This window comes from Ambystoma mexicanum, chromosome 2q (genome assembly GCF_040938575.1).
Source record: "Ambystoma mexicanum isolate Mex_15411 chromosome 2q, UKY_AmexF1_1, whole genome shotgun sequence".
NCBI classification, from domain to species: domain Eukaryota; kingdom Metazoa; phylum Chordata; class Amphibia; order Caudata; family Ambystomatidae; genus Ambystoma; species Ambystoma mexicanum.
Genome location: NC_090924.1, coordinates 480,726,030 through 480,748,424, shown reverse-complemented (window position 1 = coordinate 480,748,424; position 22,395 = coordinate 480,726,030). Strand labels below are relative to the sequence as shown.

Sequence of the window (22,395 nt, the reverse complement as noted above, 5' to 3'; positions counted from 1 at the left end):
ACTGAGCCCCTTGGAAAAGGTGCTCAATGTACTGCATTTCTTGGCCACTGGGTCATTTCAGCGGACAAGTGCAATAGTTGGGGTGTTTCACAGGCCACGCAGTCACGCTGCCTACACAAGGTGTTGGCGATCATGACTGCACGCCCCTCAGTCCGCAGGCACATATACATGCCAGAACACCCGCAGAAAGGCAGGCCGTGGTCCAGGACTTTTACGGGGTGGCACACTTCGCCAAAGTGCTAGGTGCCATTGATTGCACCCATGTGGCTCTACATCCTCCTAGGGCCACTGAGCACTTCTATCGCAACCGCAAGCACTGGCATCCCATCAACGTGCAGGTTGTATGTGATGCCAAGGGAATCATCATCTCTGTATATGCCAACTATCCGTGGTCCAGCCATGCTAGTTTCCTATTCAGAATGTCACCCCTAAACCAGGACCTGGAAGCTGAGAGGCATGGCAACACATGGGTCATTGGTGAGTACAAATGCCTCTGCACATTCATGCATGTCACACGCGGAGAAATGGCAAAACCCAACTAATGAGAACCATTATCAACTCCCCAAGGGACAGTGCCTACCCTCTGAGCACCTACATGATGACGCCCATACGGAACTCCACCACACTACCCGAGGTAAGATACAGCGCAGCCCATATTGCAACCTGGGGCATAGTGGAGTGCACATTCAGAGTGCTGAAGTCACGTTTCCGCTCCCTTGACCACTCTGGCCGCCAGCTGCTGTATGCGCCCCAAGTAGTGTGCAGGATTATAGTGGCAGCATGTGTCCTGCACAACATTGCAACCCGGTGGGGCGTGCCGGTGGACATGGTGGTGCCCCCACATCCCCAACCACATGCACGGCCGCTGCGCATGGGAGGGGAAAGGGCACGTGGTGAGGTAGCCCGTATCCAGCTTGTGGCAACATTTGTCACCTAAAATCCCACCCCTGCGGAATGCACACAGGTCTGGCACATACCAGCTGACAATTGATGACAAAGGGACAGTCAACTGTCACAACAATACCACCCTGAGATTGTTTCCCTGGAAGTGGTACATTGTGTGCATCCCTAGCTACTTAAACAGACCCAATGCTGTGTCAGTAAAAGGCACACATTCATGCTGCATGAAGGACTACCCCCTTGCAAAACATCACACCCAAATACTGGTATGTCACCCAACCCCTCCCAAACCCCATCTCACCCGCCCAAGACACCATGGCATGGCATGCAATGTGAAAGCAACCAAATTAATGCACAACACATTACACAACTGTCACAAAGTGCACCGTCACAAATGGACCAGGCCACAGTCAAATCCCTCTCACCTATGAAAAAGAAACAGCACACATGGACATATACTTACCAGCATGACAAAACATGAATACAGGACCCAACAGTGGCAAAGTCTGACAGTAACCAATCACAATAGGGCAAGTGTGACAACCTGACAAAGGCAGCACTTCGACGCCTTCCATCTCCAGTGTGTTGCTGGTAGGTAAATGTGGCAGGGTACTGCATACAACATGAACTGCAATGGAGACAGGCAAGGTAAGACAGGAAGAAGCTACATGCAAATATGCATAATGAGCAATATGGAATACAATATACAAATCAACCATGCAGTGGAGAAATCATCAGTAATCCCCACTAGGGGTGTATACACAGTTTGGACTACAGACTGGCCACACAACTGATGGAAGCCCAATGCCTCTGTGTAAGCTACTGTCACACGGTGCCACCCTTGCGAGCCCATGGAAATGGGAAGCAGGAGTGGCATATGTGTCTGGACCCCAAGCTTCAAACACAAACACAAGACAAGCCTGCATGGGCCCAGCTGGAACACACACTGGATGCCTACGGGTGCCACAGAAAGCAACACACTGTAACATGAATGCACATTAGGCAAAAAAAGAGGAAAAAAATAAAATTAAAATTAAAATCTAAATCTAAAAAGCCATGGGTCGACCAGGGGGTGGGGGAGACCACCCAGGAGGGAGGAGGTACATGCGTGGATGTTGAGAAAAAGAAAATACACTCCATGGGCTCATGGCCTGCACGGCTACCCGGTAGTGGGAGAACTGCAGTCGCTGTCGTCACCCTCTGGTGCTACATTAGAAGGTGTGCGTGGTATTGGAGGCAGACCACGCAAAGCCCTGGCATGCTCCGCCATGGCAGCAAGCATGCAGGTTTGAAAGGTTTGGTTCTGCAGGATGATGTTCCGGTTACCCCCATGCAGCACCTCACAGGTAGCACGGTCTTCTGCCTGCAAGGTCTCACGTGATACATGGATCTCCTCACGGGTTAAATGGAGCTCAGCTGAGATTGTGCGTGTTGGCTGCTCCAGCTGCTGTTCTGACCTTGTACTCTGGGACACCGCAAGTGCTTCCAGAGTAGTTCTGAGGGAGCGGTTTTCTTCAGGGCATGCCTGTGGGCCCCTGCCTCTGCCGATATGGCTGTGCGCAGAGCTTCCAGTTCAGCCCATCGGTCCCTGTTGGCGGCCAACATGTCCTCCCTGTGTGAGCGGCACGTGGCCTCTGGTGCCTGCAGCTCCACCTGCCTTTCAGGCGGGCGGGGGGGGAGAATGGAAGTGGCCACCCTAGCCACGGCCTGAACCATTATCTCACATGATGCCCTCTGTTGTGCTGCAATTGCATAAATGGAGTTCTCCCACACAGTATTGCCCGGTGGCGCACGGCCACCGTGTTGCCGGACACGACACCTGTTGACCCCAAGGTGATGTGCACCTTGCTGTGCTGGCACTGCCTGAGGCTGCAGGACTACATTCCTCCTTTGATCTGCTGCCCCAGGAACAGGAGCAAATATTGGGGAGTGTGACCCTGCATCTGTAACCTACACAGGCGGACATTTCAACACTGAATGGGCCATTGAGTGGTCTACCCCCAGTGCAGGTGCGTTGGACAGAACAGCATCCCTGCCAGAAACACTCACCTGCGACGGGACATTTGTCTCAATGTCTGATTCAGCACCTGAGCCATAGAGATCATCGGAGGTGTACCCAGAGACACACGTGGACAGGATGGTATGTAGGACAAATGGATTTTCGTGCACCACCACCCCACGTCATCCAGTGGTGCTTGGTTGGGGCTCTGAGTACTCCTGCCCCTGCGCCATCTCCTCCTCCACAGCATCTAGTGCCTCATCACCTGCACAAAATGAAAAGAAAAGTAATGAAGACACGCATGAAAAGCATAGCCGACACAAAGGCATCACAATGTACACATCCAATACATTAATCGGACATGTCAAACGACACAAACTCAGTCATGCATGCAGTGGCAATGAAGTGGAAGGGGACCCTGAAAGCAGACACTCATGACTCCAAAATGGAAAAGCAACACATGTGCTGCATGGTGCATAGCACCTGCATCACACATTAGCCTGTGAGTGGCATGGACCATCCACAAACATGACACATGCAGCACGCAGATGGCACATAGCATAGCTATGCGAGAACTGACAAGGACACCCAGATGGGAGTTCATCACTACTGTCCCCCATCCATATCAAACGCATATCATCAAACAGAACAGGCAAAAGAGTGGGACAAAGCACACGTGTCACACGCTGCAACAACGCCAGTGTGTTCAAATACAGTGATGGGAGGCACATGGATACATCAATGGTAGGTCACTTGGACATGACACATGTCAATTGTCACGTTCAATATTCAAACAGGGCTCAGAAGTGATCGGGTGCAGTGCATGTGTAGGTGCACAGCAGTCAATCAGCCTGATTGAAGAAATCATTTGTGTAAAAAGTAACATATGTGGGGCTTTGTGGGATTAAATCCCTGTCTGAAGTATGGTGATTTTGGGGCCGAACGGAACACAAATCTGCATTTATCATGCAAATGGTTCCATCAATCAGGCAGAATAAAAAGAAAAACTGTATTAACAATGTGTGGCATGATGGCAGTTTAAGGGCAAGTGCAGTCATCATGTGCAAAGTGTTTGCAGCGTTTGGTAGGGATACAGTGAAACCCAAACCCAAGGGCGGGGGATGTGTTGGAGGAACTACATGGGTCACATATAGCAGTTATGACTACACAGCCTGACCTGGCACTCAATCAGAACACATCACCCAAGCAACATACACATGGTCTGGGCACACACGCATGGGCACTCACCGGACATGCTCTCAAGATCTGGTAGGTCTCCCACGCCTTGCATCTGATCCTCTGCGATGAAACCTCCAGCAGTTGCCTCATGTTCTGTGAGTTCATCCTCCTCTGGTGGTGGCCCACCGCCAGTCACCAGAGTAGAGGCGGAATTGGAAGCCAGCTTGGTTTTGCTCTGCGTTTGAGGTCATTCCAACGCTTTGAGCAATCATCAGCTGTGCGCTTCACAAATCCAAAGGAACTAATCTGGTCCACGATGCACTGTCAGTGGGCCCTACGCTGAGCAGTCATAGTCTTGCACCCTGCCGTCACCATCATGTCGCGGCCATGTGCCCACATGTAGTCCACAAGGGCGCCTAGTTCCACATCATTGAAACTCTGCTTCCTTGATGTGCCGGAGGGGCGAGCCGTGTCTGGGGTCCTAGCCTGTTCCGCAAGAGCATGCTTCTTCCTCCTGAGAGGTGGTGCGGACCCTGAGTGGCTTACGCCGCTCTGGTCTGTAGGGGCTGAAGCGCAGGTGGACTGGCTACTGGAAGCAGGCAATGGCACGATTACCAAAGGTCTCACTGAAGGCATTGGCTGCTGGGTGCTGTTGCCAGGACCAAGCAGCACAACTGCCTTGGTGTGAGGGTCCGGGACCAACACTCTCCCGGCTGGGTGACTCAGAGCCGGGGTGGAGTGAGCTGCAGCTGCCCCTGCAGCCTCCTGACCCTGGCTACTCGGGGCAGCAGATGACATTGCTGCCCCAGATCCACATGGCCTGGTGACAGCAACTTTCACTGCCACACATGGCTTGGACTTCGTGACACGGAAGTCGGCCTGTGAGTCATCCCGTGCCAGTTTGGTGACCAATCCGGGCTGGGCTAGCAGGGCCCGAGCTGGGATGGTGTCAGATGCATCTCCCTGACCCACTAGGGGGGGGGGGGCATAGGTGTCCCTGAATGGTCCTGGACACACTGCCCTCTTGGGCCACCCTGCCCACGTTGGCCACCACTGCCACCTTGGCCACTCTGCTCATCCTGGCCCCGTCCCCTACCGTGGCCACCTCTTGGAGGTCGGCCACCTTTTCCTCCCTTACTACTTGGTCACCTCCCAACCATGGCACTGATGTTCTTGTGTGAATGGGAGGTGCAGAAAACAATTGTCCTGGGCAATTGGGGTGAAGAGGGCAGGGTACTAGATGGAATACGTACCCCTGTGCTCTCGCAAGGCTGTCTGTGATGTGTCACGCAACGTTCAGGCACCCCAAAAACAAAAACAAACGTGCACACAACACCTCGGTAGCCCACATGTGTGGAATGAAGGACCCGCAGTACGCTGTGGCACCCAGAAACACAATAAATGCGTATGCGTGGTACACGCAGGCTACAATGACCTCTGAATGGGTACGCGACACACGGGGGCAACCACAGTGGAAAAAAACATGCGCGACTCACCGTCTTCCTCAAAAATGAACAAAAAAAGGACGCGCGTGTGTGCGTTGGCAACACCCCCGCCAAAAGAAGAATTGAGCTCTGCCTCAGTAAACAAGGAGTACGCACTGTAACCGTTGTGAAGTAATCGCGTGTGAACCGACAAGGTGTACAAGAATCACTTGCTCGCTCTCCACAAAAAGTACGTACAAGAGAATGGCGTCCTACACTGACCTTTAACCCCTGCGCACAGCAACGCCTATGTGTGCCATGTCAGTTACGCGCTTAAGGCCTTTCCTCGATTTTCATGCAAACGTGCAGAATTCTTCACATGCGGATTCACTTTGCATCAAGCTGGCCACGCGACAACACACGGAAGACCACACTCCTGCCCAGAAGGCCATTTTCCTGCCCTCCAGAGCCCTGAGCAGCTTCCCACGAGCCACCTGCTGCTGCCTGCCTGCTGGCCACGTGCCCCGCTATTTGGTGCCTGCACATCAGCCATCTGCAGGGGTCCAGTTGCTGCGACCACCCCTGTTGGAACAGAAGACTCCCAACTGCTGTTCCATCGCTCCACAGCCCACCCCAGGACCCAGTTGCACACCCACACCTGCCTCAGAGGTTGCCATGTCGGGGCAAACACCATCTGAGACCACTGGCAACCCCCAGCCAGATAGGCAGAGGGCTGTCAGCTTCTCAGCCACAGAAGTCGGCATCCTTTTGGAGCAAGTCCTGGGGCATTATGATGCCCTGTTCAGATGACCGTGCCCCGACAAGGATAGACAGAAGAGGACCTGGTTGGACAGCGTGGTTGCCATCAACGCGGAGGGCGTGGCAACCCGTGACTTCAAACACGTCCAGAAGTGCTGGGAGGACTTCAGATCCAGGACCCTCATGAAGGCCCTGAGCCTCTTGCGTGCCTTCGGATGCATGGGGGCGCCAGGTCCAACTTTCCATCGACCAGATGAGGGTCCTGGAACGCATCGACCCAGTGCTTCACCACCAGGTCCTGGAGAGGCAGACCCATCTGGAGTCGAGCAGTGAGTGTCTGGCCTATCCCATTACACACAGTGCATGTTGAGGTGTGGCAGGAGTGTGCAGCTTGGACATATGTCTGACATGGCCCATGTATGGATGTGTGTGTGTGCAGGGACATGCCCGTCCTGCATGTGAGTGCAGTTATGTGTGATTCACATCAATGGTGTATGTGTTCCAATGCATGATGCCCAACTGCATGTGGAGGTCACACATGTTTGCATTTCTGTGTATGTACTATGTACTAATATGTTGGGGTGTGACACATGGATGTTGGTTCCACCTTCATGTACGTGCACGGTGTACATGTGCGTGTGTGTGTTTGACATGTGTGCCGGTGTTCTATCTCTCCCTGTCTGCAGCATCGACTGATGAAGAGGGTGGAGACGGTGCTGTGGAGCACAGCAGCAGGAAAGCCACCGTCAGCCAGAGACGCAAGACCCAGCTCCCCTCCCAGGTACCGATATCTTCCGGAAGTAAGGAGTCTGGTGCCGCATCCACGGCCACAGCTGCCGAGGGAAGGTCCAAGAGGCGGAGGTTGGAGGTGACTCCTCGGCAGCGGAAGGGGCAGCTGGGCCCCCACAGGGCCCTATGGAGGAAGACGGCACAGAGTCTTCCAGGTTGGTGGTGGGTTTGGTTGAGGAGGAGGCCGTGACAGCCCCACGCACAGGGCCTGGAAGGGGGAATTCCACTGTTGCTAGTGGTGCAGTCCAGGGGCAGGGACAGGAGGCAGCACAGGCCGCCGCTGAGGTGCCTATGTGTAATCCTGTCCTCGATCATGTGACTGCATCATCCGGCACCAGAAGGGATGCCTTCATCCAGACCCGTTTTCAGGGAGGGGATGCGTGAACAACAACTGGCCTTCTTCTCCCTGCGGATGTGGCAATCAGTGACCGGTTTGAGCCTGTCCTAGCTGGTTTGGCGTTGCGCGCACGTGGTATTCGGGGTGACGTGCAGGGTTCTCGTCAGGACAATGCACGTCATTTTGAATACCTGTTCGGGCACGTCAAACTACTAGGACAGGTCATCGGCACTGGGTTTCTCCGTGTGCTGGATCTTCTTGCGACCCCCTCCTCAACCGAACCCCCTATATGCCAGTCATCCTTCGTGCCATCTTCCCGCCCAAGTATCACCTGGGCCCCCTGTGGAGTTGCCCCTGAGCCAGCGGCCAGGCTGGTAGAGGACAGATCCCTACCACAGTCGGGAGTCGGAGGTCCAGCAGAGGTGGCCACCCCACCAACTGGACCCCAGGCATCAACAAGCAGGGCACGTGTACAGCTGCACCAGAGGATTCCATCAGCCTGGATGCTGTTGTGGTGCCAGAGGCAGTTGCATTGGAGGCAGCAGCAGGCTCAGCGTGGGAGCCATCATGGCTCAGGCCCATCAACATCCCGGGGGCAGGCATCGGCCGGCGGGCAGGAGGACCCAGGATTGGGAGTGTCTTCCGTGTGGCAGCAGTTGGGCCAGATGCAGAGCGGTGGCAGGCAGAGAGGGCACGGCTCACAATGGCCAGGGCGGAGAACTCCATGCACCGGTGTAACGCTCACCTGATTCCCGTAGAGGCGCCGGTCTTGACTGGGCGTATACCGTATCTTCAAAGGTGATGTGTAACACACGGCTGGCTCTTTGGGCTGGACCTCTGTGCACTGTATGTCTGGCTCGAAGGGTAAGATGTCTGCAGATAGAAAATGTGGGATTAATGAACTGGGTTATTGAATGTCTCTCTCTTCTTCCCTTTCTCTTCTCCTGTAGAACCCCAAAGGTTAACGCTCTCACCTTAGGTAAGTGAACGCCGTGCTCTCCATCTGCCTCGAGGCAGGGTGCTGTAACCAGTTTCTTCACTGGATAAGGGGAGCAGGCCTCTTGACTTCAGAGGACTGCTGTCCGTCGTTTACTGCACGAACGGTAAGTTTCGAGTAATTCTAATGTCTTTAAAGTCTTTAGTAATGATGTCTCTTGTTTTGCAGGGTTCCGGCGATGGCGGATGGCGGGCTGAAGTGAGTTGAAGATGGAGCCCGTGTGATGAATAGAAGCGCCTGGAAGCACGTAAGTAAGCGCTTGTTGCCTGCTTCACGATGCGCTCTAACTGTCTTTTAATTTTGCAGGTACAAGTTCGGGGCGGCTGCAGGGTGCCGGAATACCCACTGGGTTAGATGTGGAAAGGAGTAATGGCACGTGAGTATTAAAGTTCCCCAATGTCTTTAAACGCACCTTGTTTTGTCTTTCAGATGCGGGATGCAGCGCCGAAGGCCTCCGGAGCGTGCAAAGAGTTGGTAAGCTTTTGTCTTTCAGATGCCGGAATGCAGTGTGAAGACCTCCGGAGCGCACGAAGAGTAGGTAAGCCTTTGTCTTTCAGATGCCGGAATGCAGCGCGAGGCGTTGGTGACAGCCGATGGACCAGGCAAGTGAAGAGCTGTCACTGAAGACCGTAATGCTAACCTGTTCTTTCTTGTCTTTATAGGTGTTGCTGAAGACTGGATTCAGAATGGTAAGCCTTTTTCCTTAGGCCCAGGATCAGATGTAGAAGACACGATGAGCGTTCTGCTGCTGAGGATGCAGAATAACGCAAAGCAAGATTCATCCATCGGGTGTGGTTTAAATAGCCTCCTGTAGTGCTTAGGTGTCTCCTTCCACAGCCACGCCTAGGTAAGAAAAGAGTTCCTGCTTTCCAGAAGAGTTCCATTGTTCTGAATCTAGGGAGTGGCTCCTGCCCCACCCAACAGGAAAAGTAGTTCCAAACAGAAGAGGATCAGAGACTCAACTGGCAGGCAAGTAAGCAGCATGGTCTGCTGCAGGTAAGTCCACCCAAGCATTATGAGCCCGGCGCTTCCAGCGCTGGGACTGGGCATATTTATGAGCCTGGTGCCACTGGCGCCAGGACTGGGTCCAAAAGGTCCCAATTGGGACTGGTTGGCACTCGGAACCTGGGTTATGGATCTGCTTCCAAGGGAGTTGGGAAAACCCTGACCTTTTGGAAGCAGAGATCATGACAGTACCCCCCCTCAAGGCCCCTCCCAAACCGGGCTTCTCCGGGGGTTTTGGCTTGTCAGGAAATGTTCGGTGAAATCTTTTGATTAGGCGAGGAGCGTGGACATATTCAGCAGGTTCCCAGGATCTCTCTTGGGGGCCGTAGCCTTTCCAGTCAATTAGGTAGAATAGTTTAGATTTGGAGATCTTGGAGTCCAGAATGCTTTTGACTTCAAACTCGAGTTCTCCATCAACTAGGATAGGTTTTGGAGATTTGGTTAGTCGGGTTTGAGGTTGCACGGGTTTTAATAGAGAGACGTGGAAGACCGGATGTATCTTGATGTGCGGGGGCAAGTCCAACTTGACCGCTACTGGGTTTACTATGGTAGTGATGGAATAGGGACCAAGGTATCTTGGGTTGAATGTGCGTGGCCCTTTTAGAGGTAGATATTTGGTGGATAACCAGACTTGATCCCCTACTTGATATTGAGGGGCTTCCTTCCGATGTTGATCTGCTCCTTTCTTGTATTGTTCTTTAGCCCTTTGAAGGTGAGAAACAGCTTCCTTAAAGGCTTGGGTGATTGTAGAATGCAGGTAGTCTACTGCTGGTGTTTCAAGATCTTGGAGGGGATCCAACTCCGAGGGTGACTGCCGTACAAAAGAAAAAACGGGGTTTTCCCAGTTCCCGAATGGACAGAGTTATTGTAGGCATATTCGGCTATCCAAAGGATGTCTTTCCAAGTTTTTTCAGTTTGTTGCAGCATGCAGCGTAAATACTGTTCCAGAGTTTGATTGGTCCTCTCGGTTTGTCCGTCGGTCTGAGGGTGGTGACTGGTCGATAGTCTCACATCAATTTGAGCCGACCGACAGCAACTTCGCCAAAAATGAGAAATAAATTGACTACCTCGATCCGAAATTAGAACCGAAGGAAAACCGTGCAGTCGGACGATGTTTTCGAGAAATTCTCGGGCCAGAGTTGCTGCTGTTGGCAAGCCTTTGAGCGGAATGAAATGCGCCATCTTGGAGAATAAGTCCACGATTACTAGAATCGTATTGTATCCGGAGCATGGAGGTAGATCGGTGATGAAGTCCATAGAAAGCGTATGCCAAGGGCGAGGTGGGATGTCAATAGGGCGTAAGAGGCCTGCTGGTCTTTCCTTTTGACTCTTGTTTTGGGCGCATACTCCACAGGACATTATAAAGTCTCTGATATCTTTTTTCCAAGACGGCCACCAGAAGTAGCGCTTGATCTTTTCTGAGGTCTTGGCCATACCGGGATGTCCTTCCATTAAAGAATCGTGATAACAAGAGATTACTTTTTTCTGTAAATCTGTGCTGGGTAGGTATAATCGTTCTTGGAAATACAATAAGTTGTCCTTTACTGCAAAGTCCTTTCCCTGCAGATGCCAATTCTGTATGTCTGCTGGAGTTACAAGTTGCCTGGCTTTATCCTTAACTTCCTCTATGGATTCTGTGGCGATTACACCCAGAATTCTTTGTTCGGGAATGATTGGTACAGGTTTAGGGTTGATCAAGTGTTCTTCCACTCCCATCCGAGAAAGGGCATCAGCTTTACTGTTTTTTGTACCAGGTCGATAGGTAATTATGAAGTCAAACTCGGCAAAGAATAATGCCCAACGGAGTTGTCTAGAGGATTGGGCTTTTGCGGTTTTCAAATATTGCAGGTTTCGGTGATCCGTAATCACAGTAACGGTGTGTTGGGCCCCCAGCAGATAATGCCGCCAAGCCTTAAAGGCAGACTTGATAGCCAGAAGTTCCTTGTCAGTAATCGTGTAATTGATTTCAGGAGGCGAGAATTTGCGGGACCAAAATGCCACGGGATGCAACTGATTGGTTACCGGGTCCTTTTGTGATAGAACTGCCCCCATGGCAAGGCTTGAAGCATCAGTTTCCACGATGTAGGGGAGTTCGGGGCGAGGGTGTTTTAAGATTGGTGCAGAGATAAATTTAGTCTTCAAATCCTGGAAAGCTTGTTCCGCCTCGGTAGACCATTCAAAACGTTTGTTTTTCTTTAACAAGGCAGTGATGGGCTGGACTATTCGAGAGAATTCGGGGATAAACCTGCGGTAAAAGTTAGCGAAGCCTAACATGCTTTGCACACCTTTTACGGAGGATGGTGATGGCCATTTGAGAACTGCATCGACCTTCTTTGAATCCATACGCACTCCGCCAGGTGATAATATGAATCCCAAGAATTCAACTTCAGTCACGTTGAAAACACATTTTTCCAACTTAGCGAAAAGTTTGTGTTGACGCAATCTTTCGAGGACCATTTTCACGTGTTTCCGATGTTCAGATTCCGATGAAGAATAAACGAGGATGTCGTCAATGTAAACAACAACACACACATCTATGAGCTCTCTGAGGACATCGTTCATAAAATATTGAAAGGCGGCCGGGGCATTACAAAGTCCGAAGGGCATGACCTGATATTCAAATAGCCCATACTTGGTGCGGAAGGCCGTCTTCCATTCATCGCCCTCTTTTACTCGTACCAAGTGGTAAGCTCCTCTAAGATCCAGCTTTGTATATATGCATGCTTTTCTGACTTGGTCCAGGAGTTCAGGGATCAAAGGTAACGGATATCTATTCTTAACGGTGATCTGGTTCAGGGAGCGATAATCTATACAAGTTCTAAGGTCTCCTTCCTTTTTTGGAACGAAGAACAAAGCTGAAGAAGCAGGGGACTTGGAAGGACGAATAAACCCATTTGCCAGGTATTGATCCAGGTATTTTCGAAGGTGAAGGTTCTCAGGCTCGGTGAGGGCATAAATTCTACTACAAGGAGGAGTAGATCCAGGTATCAGGTCGATCTGGCAGTCATAAGACCTATGAGGAGGTAGAGAGTTAGCCTGATCCTTCCGGAAAACATCTTGGTATTCTAGGTATTCGGGAGGTAACTGGGGAGTCTCTGAAGAAATTGCTGCCAGTGCAACACCAGGTGGAGGGTGACAAGTAGAGACACATTCTGGAAACTGGACCGTTCTTGCTCGCCAATCGATTAGAGGATTGTGTTCCTCTAACCAAGGTATTCCTAGAATAATCTGAAACTGAGGGGCCTTGATCACATCGAACACAATCTTCTCATGGTGTCCATCTTGACTTACTAGCGTCACTTCTTGAGTGGTATGCGTTACTGGCCCGGAGGCTATCTCCGTACCATCCACCGTAGTAATGACGTCCTTTACAGCCTTGGGACAAAGAGTTAGATTCATCCTCAAAACCATTTCATGATCCACATAATTGCCGATGGCACCGCTGTCGACGTAAGCTTCAATTGCATGTAATCGATCCGGATTATCAGGGCTAATGAGGACCGTAGGTATCACGAAATGCAAGGTCACGGAACTGGTTTTCACGCTCGGCAAGAGGACCTCTATTCTTGTCGGGTGAGGTCGTTTCCCTGCTCAGAGTTTGTAACTTTGGTAACTGCAGCTCCTACTGCCTTCTTGGCAGGTTTCACCCGACAGTCTCGAAGAAAGTGCCCTGAGTTTCCGCAATAGAGGCATAATTGCAACTGTTTTCTCCTTTCCCACTCCTTTTGTGTTAGAGGACCTTTCAGACCCCCTATTTGCATGGGTTCCCCGGAGTCTACTCCTTTGGAAGGAGTTGGCGGTTTGGAAAATACTCGAGCATCAAACTTGGAACGATCGGCCTTCCTGTTCTGCAGTCTGTGATCTATTTGAACGACTAAGTCTATATAGTCCGAACAATCTTGTGGGGGATTCACTACTTGGGCTAACACATCTTTGAGCTCTCCGCGTAGACCTCTATAAAACAGCGTAATCCTTTTGTCCTCAGGCCAGTGAGTTTCCACTACCAGTCTGTTGAAAGACGCAATATAAGCCAAAAGGTCTTGATTACCTTGTCGCAACGAAAGAAGCTCATTGTCCAAGGCCTGCCCCTGTGAATGTCGTGCGAACAGTTTTTCCATACTGAGCTGAAAAGCTTGAAAATCATGGAGGACCGGATCGTCTTGATTTACTAGAGGGATCGACCAGTCTGCCGCATTGCCACTAAGGTACGAAAGCACGAAAGCTACTTTAGCTTGATCAGTTGGAAAGGCTGCTGGCCGGCATAAGAAGTGCAACCGGCACTGATTGATAAATACTCCAAACCTCTTTGGGTCACCAGAAAATCGTTCGGGCGGAGCCAGAGGTACATTCCCAGGTAGGTTGATCTGCACTGGATTCATAGAGGATGTAGAAGGAAGATTTCCCCAGATGCGGGTAACGGGGTCTGTCCGGCTTGTGACTGTAGCAATTGTCTAGCGAGGTCATCTGTTCGCTCCTTGGAAATAATCAGTTCCCTTCTTAGAGCGTTCGTTTCCTGACGAGCTGCATGCACTTCTGCCCTTAGTTCCCCAAGTAACTGGGCTAGCTGGTCGGTATCCGAGGTTTCCATAGCGCCTGGACGGGAGTTTTGTGGTAGGCTTTGCGTTCTGTAACGCTCACCTGATTCCCGTAGAGGCGCCGGTCTTGACTGGGCGTATACCGTATCTTCAAAGGTGATGTGTAACACACGGCTGGCTCTTTGGGCTGGACCTCTGTGCACTGTATGTCTGGCTCGAAGGGTAAGATGTCTGCAGATAGAAAATGTGGGATTAATGAACTGGGTTATTGAATGTCTCTCTCTTCTTCCCTTTCTCTTCTCCTGTAGAACCCCAAAGGTTAACGCTCTCACCTTAGGTAAGTGAACGCCGTGCTCTCCATCTGCCTCGAGGCAGGGTGCTGTAACCAGTTTCTTCACTGGATAAGGGGAGCAGGCCTCTTGACTTCAGAGGACTGCTGTCCGTCGTTTACTGCACGAACGGTAAGTTTCGAGTAATTCTAATGTCTTTAAAGTCTTTAGTAATGATGTCTCTTGTTTTGCAGGGTTCCGGCGATGGCGGATGGCGGGCTGAAGTGAGTTGAAGATGGAGCCCGTGTGATGAATAGAAGCGCCTGGAAGCACGTAAGTAAGCGCTTGTTGCCTGCTTCACAATGCGCTCTAACTGTCTTTTTATTTTGCAGGTACAAGTTCGGGGCGGCTGCAGGGTGCCGGAATACCCACTGGGTTATATGTGGAAAGGAGTAATGGCACGTGAGTATTAAAGTTCCCCAATGTCTTTAAACGCACCTTGTTTTGTCTTTCAGATGCGGGATGCAGTGCCGAAGGCCTCCGGAGCGTGCGAAGAGTTGGTAAGCTTTTGTCTTTCAGATGCCGGAATGCAGTGTGAAGACCTCCGGAGCGCACGAAGAGTAGGTAAGCCTTTGTCTTTCAGATGCCAGAATGCAGCGCGAGGCGTTGGTGACAGCCGATGGACCAGGCAAGTGAAGAGCTGTCACTGAAGACCGTAATGCTAACCTGTTCTTTCTTGTCTTTATAGGTGTTGCTGAAGACTGGATTCAGAATGGTAAGCCTTTTTCCTTAGGCCCAGGATCAGATGCAGAAGACACGATGAGCGTTCTGCTGCTGAGGATGCAGAATAACGCAAAGCAAGATTCATCCATCGGGTGTGGTTTAAATAGCCTCCTGTAGTGCTTAGGTGTCTCCTTCCACAGCCACGCCTAGGTAAGAAAAGAGTTCCTGCTTTCCAGAAGAGTTCCAGTGTTCTGAATCTAGGGAGTGGCTCCTGCCCCACCCAACAGGAAAAGTAGTTCCAAACAGAAGAGGATCAGAGACTCAACTGGCAGGCAAGTAAGCAGCATGGTCTGCTGCAGGTAAGTCCACCCAAGCATTATGAGCCCGGCGCTTCCAGCGCTGGGACTGGGCATATTTATGAGCCTGGTGCCACTGGCGCCAGGACTGGGTCCAAAAGGTCCCAATTGGGACTGGTTGGCACTCTGAACCTGGGTTATGGATCTGCTTCCAAGGGAGTTGGGAAAACCCTGACCTTTTGGAAGCAGAGATCATGACAACCGGGCTTTGAGGGTGGCTGAGTGCCCGCCTCTGGAACATCGACATGGACCATGGACCACCCTGACCATGCCCTGCAGGCAGCCCACACCACGGGGGACCACCCTACACCCCTGGGAATGCCCCGCAGGCAGCCCACACCACAGGGGCCCCCCTACACCTCTGTCCATGCCCTGTAGCCAGCCCATCACCCCTGACCATGCCCTGCAGGCAACCCACACCACACGGGACCACCCTACACCCCTGATCATGACCCGCAGGCAGCCCACACCACAGGGAGGACTTTTTCCACGCAATTTGCCTGGCGCAGGCAGAGTACGTGTATTCTAGGGGGTGCGCAAGTTGATTTTCACGTGTTATGTCAGCCGCGAGCAGGGGACGCGTATTGAAGGGGGTACGCAGGGAGATTTTCACGCATTTTGTCTTTAGCGAGCGGCGTACGCATAGTTATTCATGCGATTACAGTGTAGGGCACCTGTAAGCTGGTCCAGGGTTAGCGTGGCCTTTTGCGCCATATTGGGGATTTCTATGGCTTTTCCTTGCGCAAGGGGCGTAACTGGCGCTGCGGGATGTTCGCTGCACCACGGCTGGAAATGGCTTGGGAAATCAATGAATGCGCAGTGCGCCAGAATGCACGCTCCCTCTCTGCGCTGCCCGCGTGTGCTACTTCTGCGCTGAATTCTATGAATTACACCCTATATGTTTATGGTCCTAAAAGAAATAGATCAACCTCTCTGTGCGAGTGTATGTTTTTGTCTAACACTGTTCTGATAAAAACGTGTTTATAATCAGCTTCACATTTTGTGGCATATTTGAGAAATCTGCAACTTGTTAGAAGCGTGACAGTTTTTAAAACTGCCCTTATTGCAGGGGTTTTCTTTTAAAATGTATCAAACATATGTGTTTATCAGAGATATAAGGCTTCAGCACTCGGCTGGCCTTGCCTTATGTTAGTTTGAATATGGATTGGTTTGTGTCTGTAGCAAAGTCCCCAAGGTGTCTGCTGTCCCCCCAGATTGTATGTGTCTCCTACGCCCCTGCTGTCCATTCACATGTATGTACTTGTATTCCTAATCTATGCCAAAATGTCTGTAACTACGCAGTGATACCCCAGGGTTTGGGCGTGTAACAAATGTAATAAATAAATAAATGAATAACATTTAAGGGGAAGCTACGCCTATGCATATGAGCATGCCAATTAAACATTTAAAATCAGGACTGTGCCTCCCAAAGTGGTTCAGCTGAGGGGTATGAACAAGTATATGGAGGGAAAGTGAGATACACCACAAAAATACAAGGATGGTTTCACGTTTTTTTCCTTGGCTTTCATCACCCAAAACAACACAAAAGCTAGCTTTGCCCAAAAGACAAACAGTACAAAAAGAGTATGCGCACAACTGGAATATTAATGGGAGCACTTTTGTAATCCAAACCATTAGAAATTCCTAGTCAGCAAAAGTAAGGAAAAAATCAAACAGAGCTGCAAAGAGTGCCTTCGCAGGAGTGGCAATTCCTATTCAGCGAGACAAACGAAAATCAAAAAGAAAAGGAAGACGAGCTCAGTTGAGAAAAAATAGACCTCGCGTTTTCTGGATCATGGTTCTTATATTACAATAGTTGCAAATGACTCAATTACAGAAATAGGTATAAAATGGAATGAACATATCTGGTTAAAAATGACACTTTTCCTGCAGCCCACCCCAGATAGTTTATTATTATTTTTTTAGCTCTAAATGACGTACTAGAGGGGTCATTTATAAGTGTACTCACATGCTCCTTACTGCGAAGTTGACTCTCCAAGTGCACAGTTCAAATCCTGGCTCTCTTTGTTTCTCCTCTAATCTAAGACAGACAGGTACATTGCGGTCTCTGCTGCCTCTTAGCTGAACACTGTGCTCCAGGTGGCAACTGGCTAAGTCATTGGCAGATCTTCAGCCTTTGGAAACACAACCTTTTTTACTGCGTGCACTTTCGTGATTTATACGCTCTAACCACACACCTTGTGCTTTGTATTGTATCAACAATACCAGGCTTTAAGGGATCTCTAAGTTTCAAGTTTAATGCCAGGAAACGTGTCGAGTTTAGATGCCACGTCACCAGCAGTACTTACCTTCGATTCTATGTCAAGACGGAGGCGAGCATCATAAACAAAAAGAGCTGGAGGGCTGTGACAACGCTAACCCATTTGCAAATAGGTACAACAGTAAAATGGTTGGAAGGTCCTTCTAAAATTGTATTTTAATTTTAATGGATTTGTTGCATAGAGTTTAATACTGCTAAATGGCTGATAGAAAGTGGCTAGTCTGCAGACAGGCATTGCTTCAAGATGTACCATCCTTTTATTGATTCAGGACTACAGCGGTAGGGAATAAGAATCTCCAGGTGCCAGACCCTAGAATATAGGGAGAAATAGGATTGCTGGACCCACTTGATAGTAGCAGGGCCGCTACTCCATTTTTAACAGTTACTTTAGGTTCTCGTACCTCCAGTGTATACTTTGCATCATTTGGAGACAAGCAGTGAGTGGCCATGTCGACACGGGCAATCCTGAAGGATCCAATGTATTGCGGGCTGTATCGGCCTGTTGCATGCACCCAATACCACCGGCGAGGGGAGGATCGTGTAGTGTCCAAACAGTCTATCTCTGGCGAGGCGGAGGGCACCATCCTTATCCATTGATAGTGCTAATGCCTACTACCACAGTGTGTTAGCAACTGCACAACTTGCTTCTTTTGGGCCATTATCGGTCCTCTGTCAATAGCCTGGCATCCAAACAAGCTATTTTTCAGCTTCTGCAATGCCAGTGTGGAACACATGCAGCCATTGTAGATTGTGTGCAGATAGCAGGCACAGCCTGCTCTTTCCTTAGCCCTTCGCCAACACCATTTCAAAACCATGGACCCATCCACAGTATCAGCACTTAACTCCTTAGACATGCAAATCCTGCTCAAGACTACACTGCTGCACCACCAGCCTCAAGAGTCCAGCATGTGAGCCTTAACACATGTCCTTCTGTTCCTGGTCTTGGAGATTGTGATGTCAGAGAGAGGCCTGGCAGCATGCATCATCATCATCATCTGTTTTTTTCTGATATCGGAATAGTCAACAAAGTGGTAGTCAGTAATCTTCAGTAGGCACTAGTCTGCAAGGCTGCACAGATTTCAGAAGAGAGTTACAGGCGAGTGATAATGTTGTTAGCCCCATCACAGTCCACCCAATACATTCCTATGACAATCAGGAAATTACTCTGTATTTATTTAAGTGCAGGCAGTGATGGTTCAATCAACAGAAAACTTCCTTGCAACATGAGGGGAACTGGCAATTCCCTGGACTGAATGCAGGGAATACTGGAAAAGCTGTCTCAATGTCGTGGATCAAGAAACGTAACACTCAGGAAGAAAAAGCCACTGTTCTTGCACAGGCTAGACTCAGAGGAGCAAAGGAAATACTGCAAGACCCCATCTTTGAGAAGAGCTAAATTAGCTGGTGGGAAAGTAAACGTACTTAATAAAGCTTCGAAAACTAGATAATTACTATTTTCCCAAGATCAACATGGCTATCAATTATCACAATTTCTATTCTATGATGGTAAATGTGTAGAGGATGATGGTGGCGGCAGTGCAGTAATTGGCTGTCTCATGTCATTTTCTATCTTGATGAACTTGTCAGGGATCGAGTAATTGTCTATTGAAACTGCAGGGTTTTGATGTAGAAATAATTATGCTTTTGTGTTCCCCCTAAAAGATAATTACAGAAAAGTTAAAGGAGGATCAACAAAGAAGAGGTTTAAAGGAACATTAGAAGAAACCAGACCATAACATTCTAGGAGGGATTAACAAAGTTACTCACAATAGTGACCACCTTACTCCTAGTCCATAGTCCCCTTTCCTCTATACTTTTGTGACATTCCGTCCATCAGTGCGGGACTGGAGCACTTTCGAAGCATCAAAAATTATTTTTTTGTCCTTATTATTCTTATGCGGGGCCACCACACGTGACCATAGCCACGCCTTCCTGAGCTCCAACCCACGCATCCCCCTTCAGTCCAAATAGAGTATATTTATTAGAGACGAGAGCAGGTGGGCATATGGAGGAAAGGGCACTATGGACTAGGGGTAAGGTAGTCACTACAGCAAGTAACTTTGTTATACTCCTATGTCCCGTCCCCTTTCCTCCATACTTTGGGAGATTCCCAAGCACTGACCAAAGAAACAGGAGTATGGAAATTTCCCTTACTGAAACAGGTAGTTAACAGGTAGTTAAGAACTGCCTGGCCCAACTGTGCATCAATAGTGTCTGCAAAAAGCCGATGGGGAAGCCCACATAGAGGCCTTGGCTATGGACTTCCAAGGGACTTATTTCTGGAAGGCAACAGCGACTGCTTTGCCACAAACCAAATGTGCATGAATGCATTTTGGGGGCTGAAGGCCTAAAATTGTGTAGGCCTCTGAGATGCATGAAGCGATCCAGCGTGAGATGACGTCTTCGAAGCCGGTCTGCCTTTTGGGTCACCAAAAGTAACAAAGAGTTGTGAAGAACTTCTAAGTTCACGAGTTCTGTCAAGGTAAAATTTCAGAGCGCGTCTGACGTCTAGGTTATGAATAACCCTCTCTGTATCCGACACCGGATTCAGAAAGAAAACCGGCAAGGATATGAATTGATTCATGTGGAACTCAAGAGACAAATTCTGGGTGGAAAGAAGGATGAGAGCGAAGCACAACCTTATCCTTGTGGAAAGTTAAGAACGGATGTTCAATAAAACGAGCTTGAAGCGCACTTATTTTTCTCGCATTTGTTGCCGCACTCAAGAAGAGCACTTTCCAAGAAAGGAACTTGAGCTCGGTAGTGGCCATAGGTGCAAATGGCTTGTGACACAAAGCGGTAAGCAGAAGAAGAGGAGTGTAGGGGTGCACTGGCTTGTCTGGTCTCAAATTGAGAAACTTGTATAGCTCTGTAAATATTTGGGATGCTAACATTAAATTAAACATGTGTGTGGCATACAGTATCCACTTCCGGTGCAGACGGCTATAGTCACAAGGCCACTTGGGACAATGAGTAGGACAGAAACAGAATTATGTATCACTACACAGTAGGCCCATGTACTCTTAGGGGACAATAGTCCCAATATGGTTAGGTAGAAATGAGAATAGGATACCTCACTATAGGTGAGGACAATACTTAACATTAGTAATAATTTAGTTTCAATTTAAGCAAGGTTAAACTTCAATACATGTTTATCTATAGTTATTCAATAACAAATCACTGTCAGCATTGCAGTTGACAACAGCATTTATTGTCGATCACACAAGGTTTTGAATGTCCATCCCCCCAATTGAACCATCCAATTGGAGTCAAGGACAATAGGGTAATCATACATTATCAACCATCTACATTGTTATCACAAATTTCCTTGTTCATGTATGATGTTATCACAAATGTCCTCATTCGTGATGGGGTATAATCTGAAACAACAATTGCATCAAAGTATGTACAGGTTCATGTGTGTCTCAGTATTAACACATCAACTTTCCACATTATATCATACAGTCCTTGTAGCTTGTAGCTCCAAAAATAGCTCAATAGCGGTGTTTTCTTTCACCAACGCATTTCGGATCCTAGATCCATCCCCAGGGTGTGAGCTACATGTTCCTGGTTATCATGAATTTCATTGGAGTGGCCTTATAGGGTAATCCAGAATAAACACTTAGTCTCGGAATCAGTAAGGTCCTAATAGTGAACTTCTAGAAAAAAGAAAGGTAACACTAACCTCTACAATTCTTTACACAGAACCAACTTCAAAACCTGTAAGGGTAAACAAATATAGTATAGCCATGAAGGCGCTAAAGTACTAGCTGACATTTGCTCAAAGCTAAGGGCAGAGAGAGACTCACCCAGTCCTCAGTGAGAGTCAAGAGGGGATGCTGGGCACAGTGGAGGTGCGGTCCCAAGATAGTCTATAACACAATAGAGAGGCGGTGTAGGTCACGAGGATGTTAGTAACTGTCAACTATCTCAGAGGTAAAGTGAACTAGGTACTCCTAACTATAGCTCCTGTAGAGCAGTGATTCATAGGTATATCTGTGTTACAAAAAGCGTGCTGCTACCCATGAAAATACAGAAAGAGGTATCATAACTTCTTAATCTAGGCGTAATCTCAACCATTGAGTCAAGCCAGTCTGAAGTCTGGATGGAAAAAATGTATATACGACTTAACGGGAGTCGAATCAACAAAGAATATTCAACCAGCAGTATGTGATTTAAATATGTGCATCCGCACTTCGCGTGTAACCAGCAAGCAATTAACCTACATATTAAAACACATGTAGCAGCATACCGTGTGTGTCCAGCATATACTAAAGTGCATATTGGTATTAAGATATATCAAACCGGCACTACCTATGCAGCAGATGTCCTTGTGAATCCGACCGCACAAACACTGGCGGCTTGACTGACGAGCTGTTAGTAACGGTGCCGTGGTGATCGTGCGCATGCGCGCAACACACCACGGCCGCGTCATCCATGTTGGTGTGAGCCTCGGCATAACATTGCCAAGGCAACCTCCCCGGAGTCAGGAATCGCCAAGTGAGAGACCGATTCAACTAATAGAGGGGAAGGGGGGGGAATAAGGGGCAAATATAGTGGAAAATACTGAGCTGAGGAGCAAGACTGGGGGCACAACCACGGTCAAAAATTTGCTGTGGTGTGCCCCCATATCTACGCTCTCAAGCTGAATTAATGTTGTTAATTGTGACACATGCCTAATGTCTGGTCCACTGGTGGGGAGACCTGAGTGTTCACTCTGCACCACTCTGCAGGGTAAGATAAACCGCTCAATGGGTTACAATGATGCCACAGAGGGGACATCACCATTGTCACAATAGACCTCATTCATGACAAATACAAAATATTTTGACCGCAATATAG

The 22,395-nt window shown here is 49.2% G+C and overlaps 1 protein-coding gene across 2 annotated transcripts in view; it reads right to left on the bottom strand.

Moving 5' to 3' along the window:
• Positions 1–22,395, bottom strand: part of LOC138569537 (uncharacterized) — a 1,144,950-nt gene that overhangs the window by 1,034,056 nt on the left and 88,499 nt on the right. The gene's annotated exons all lie outside the window — the stretch shown is intronic.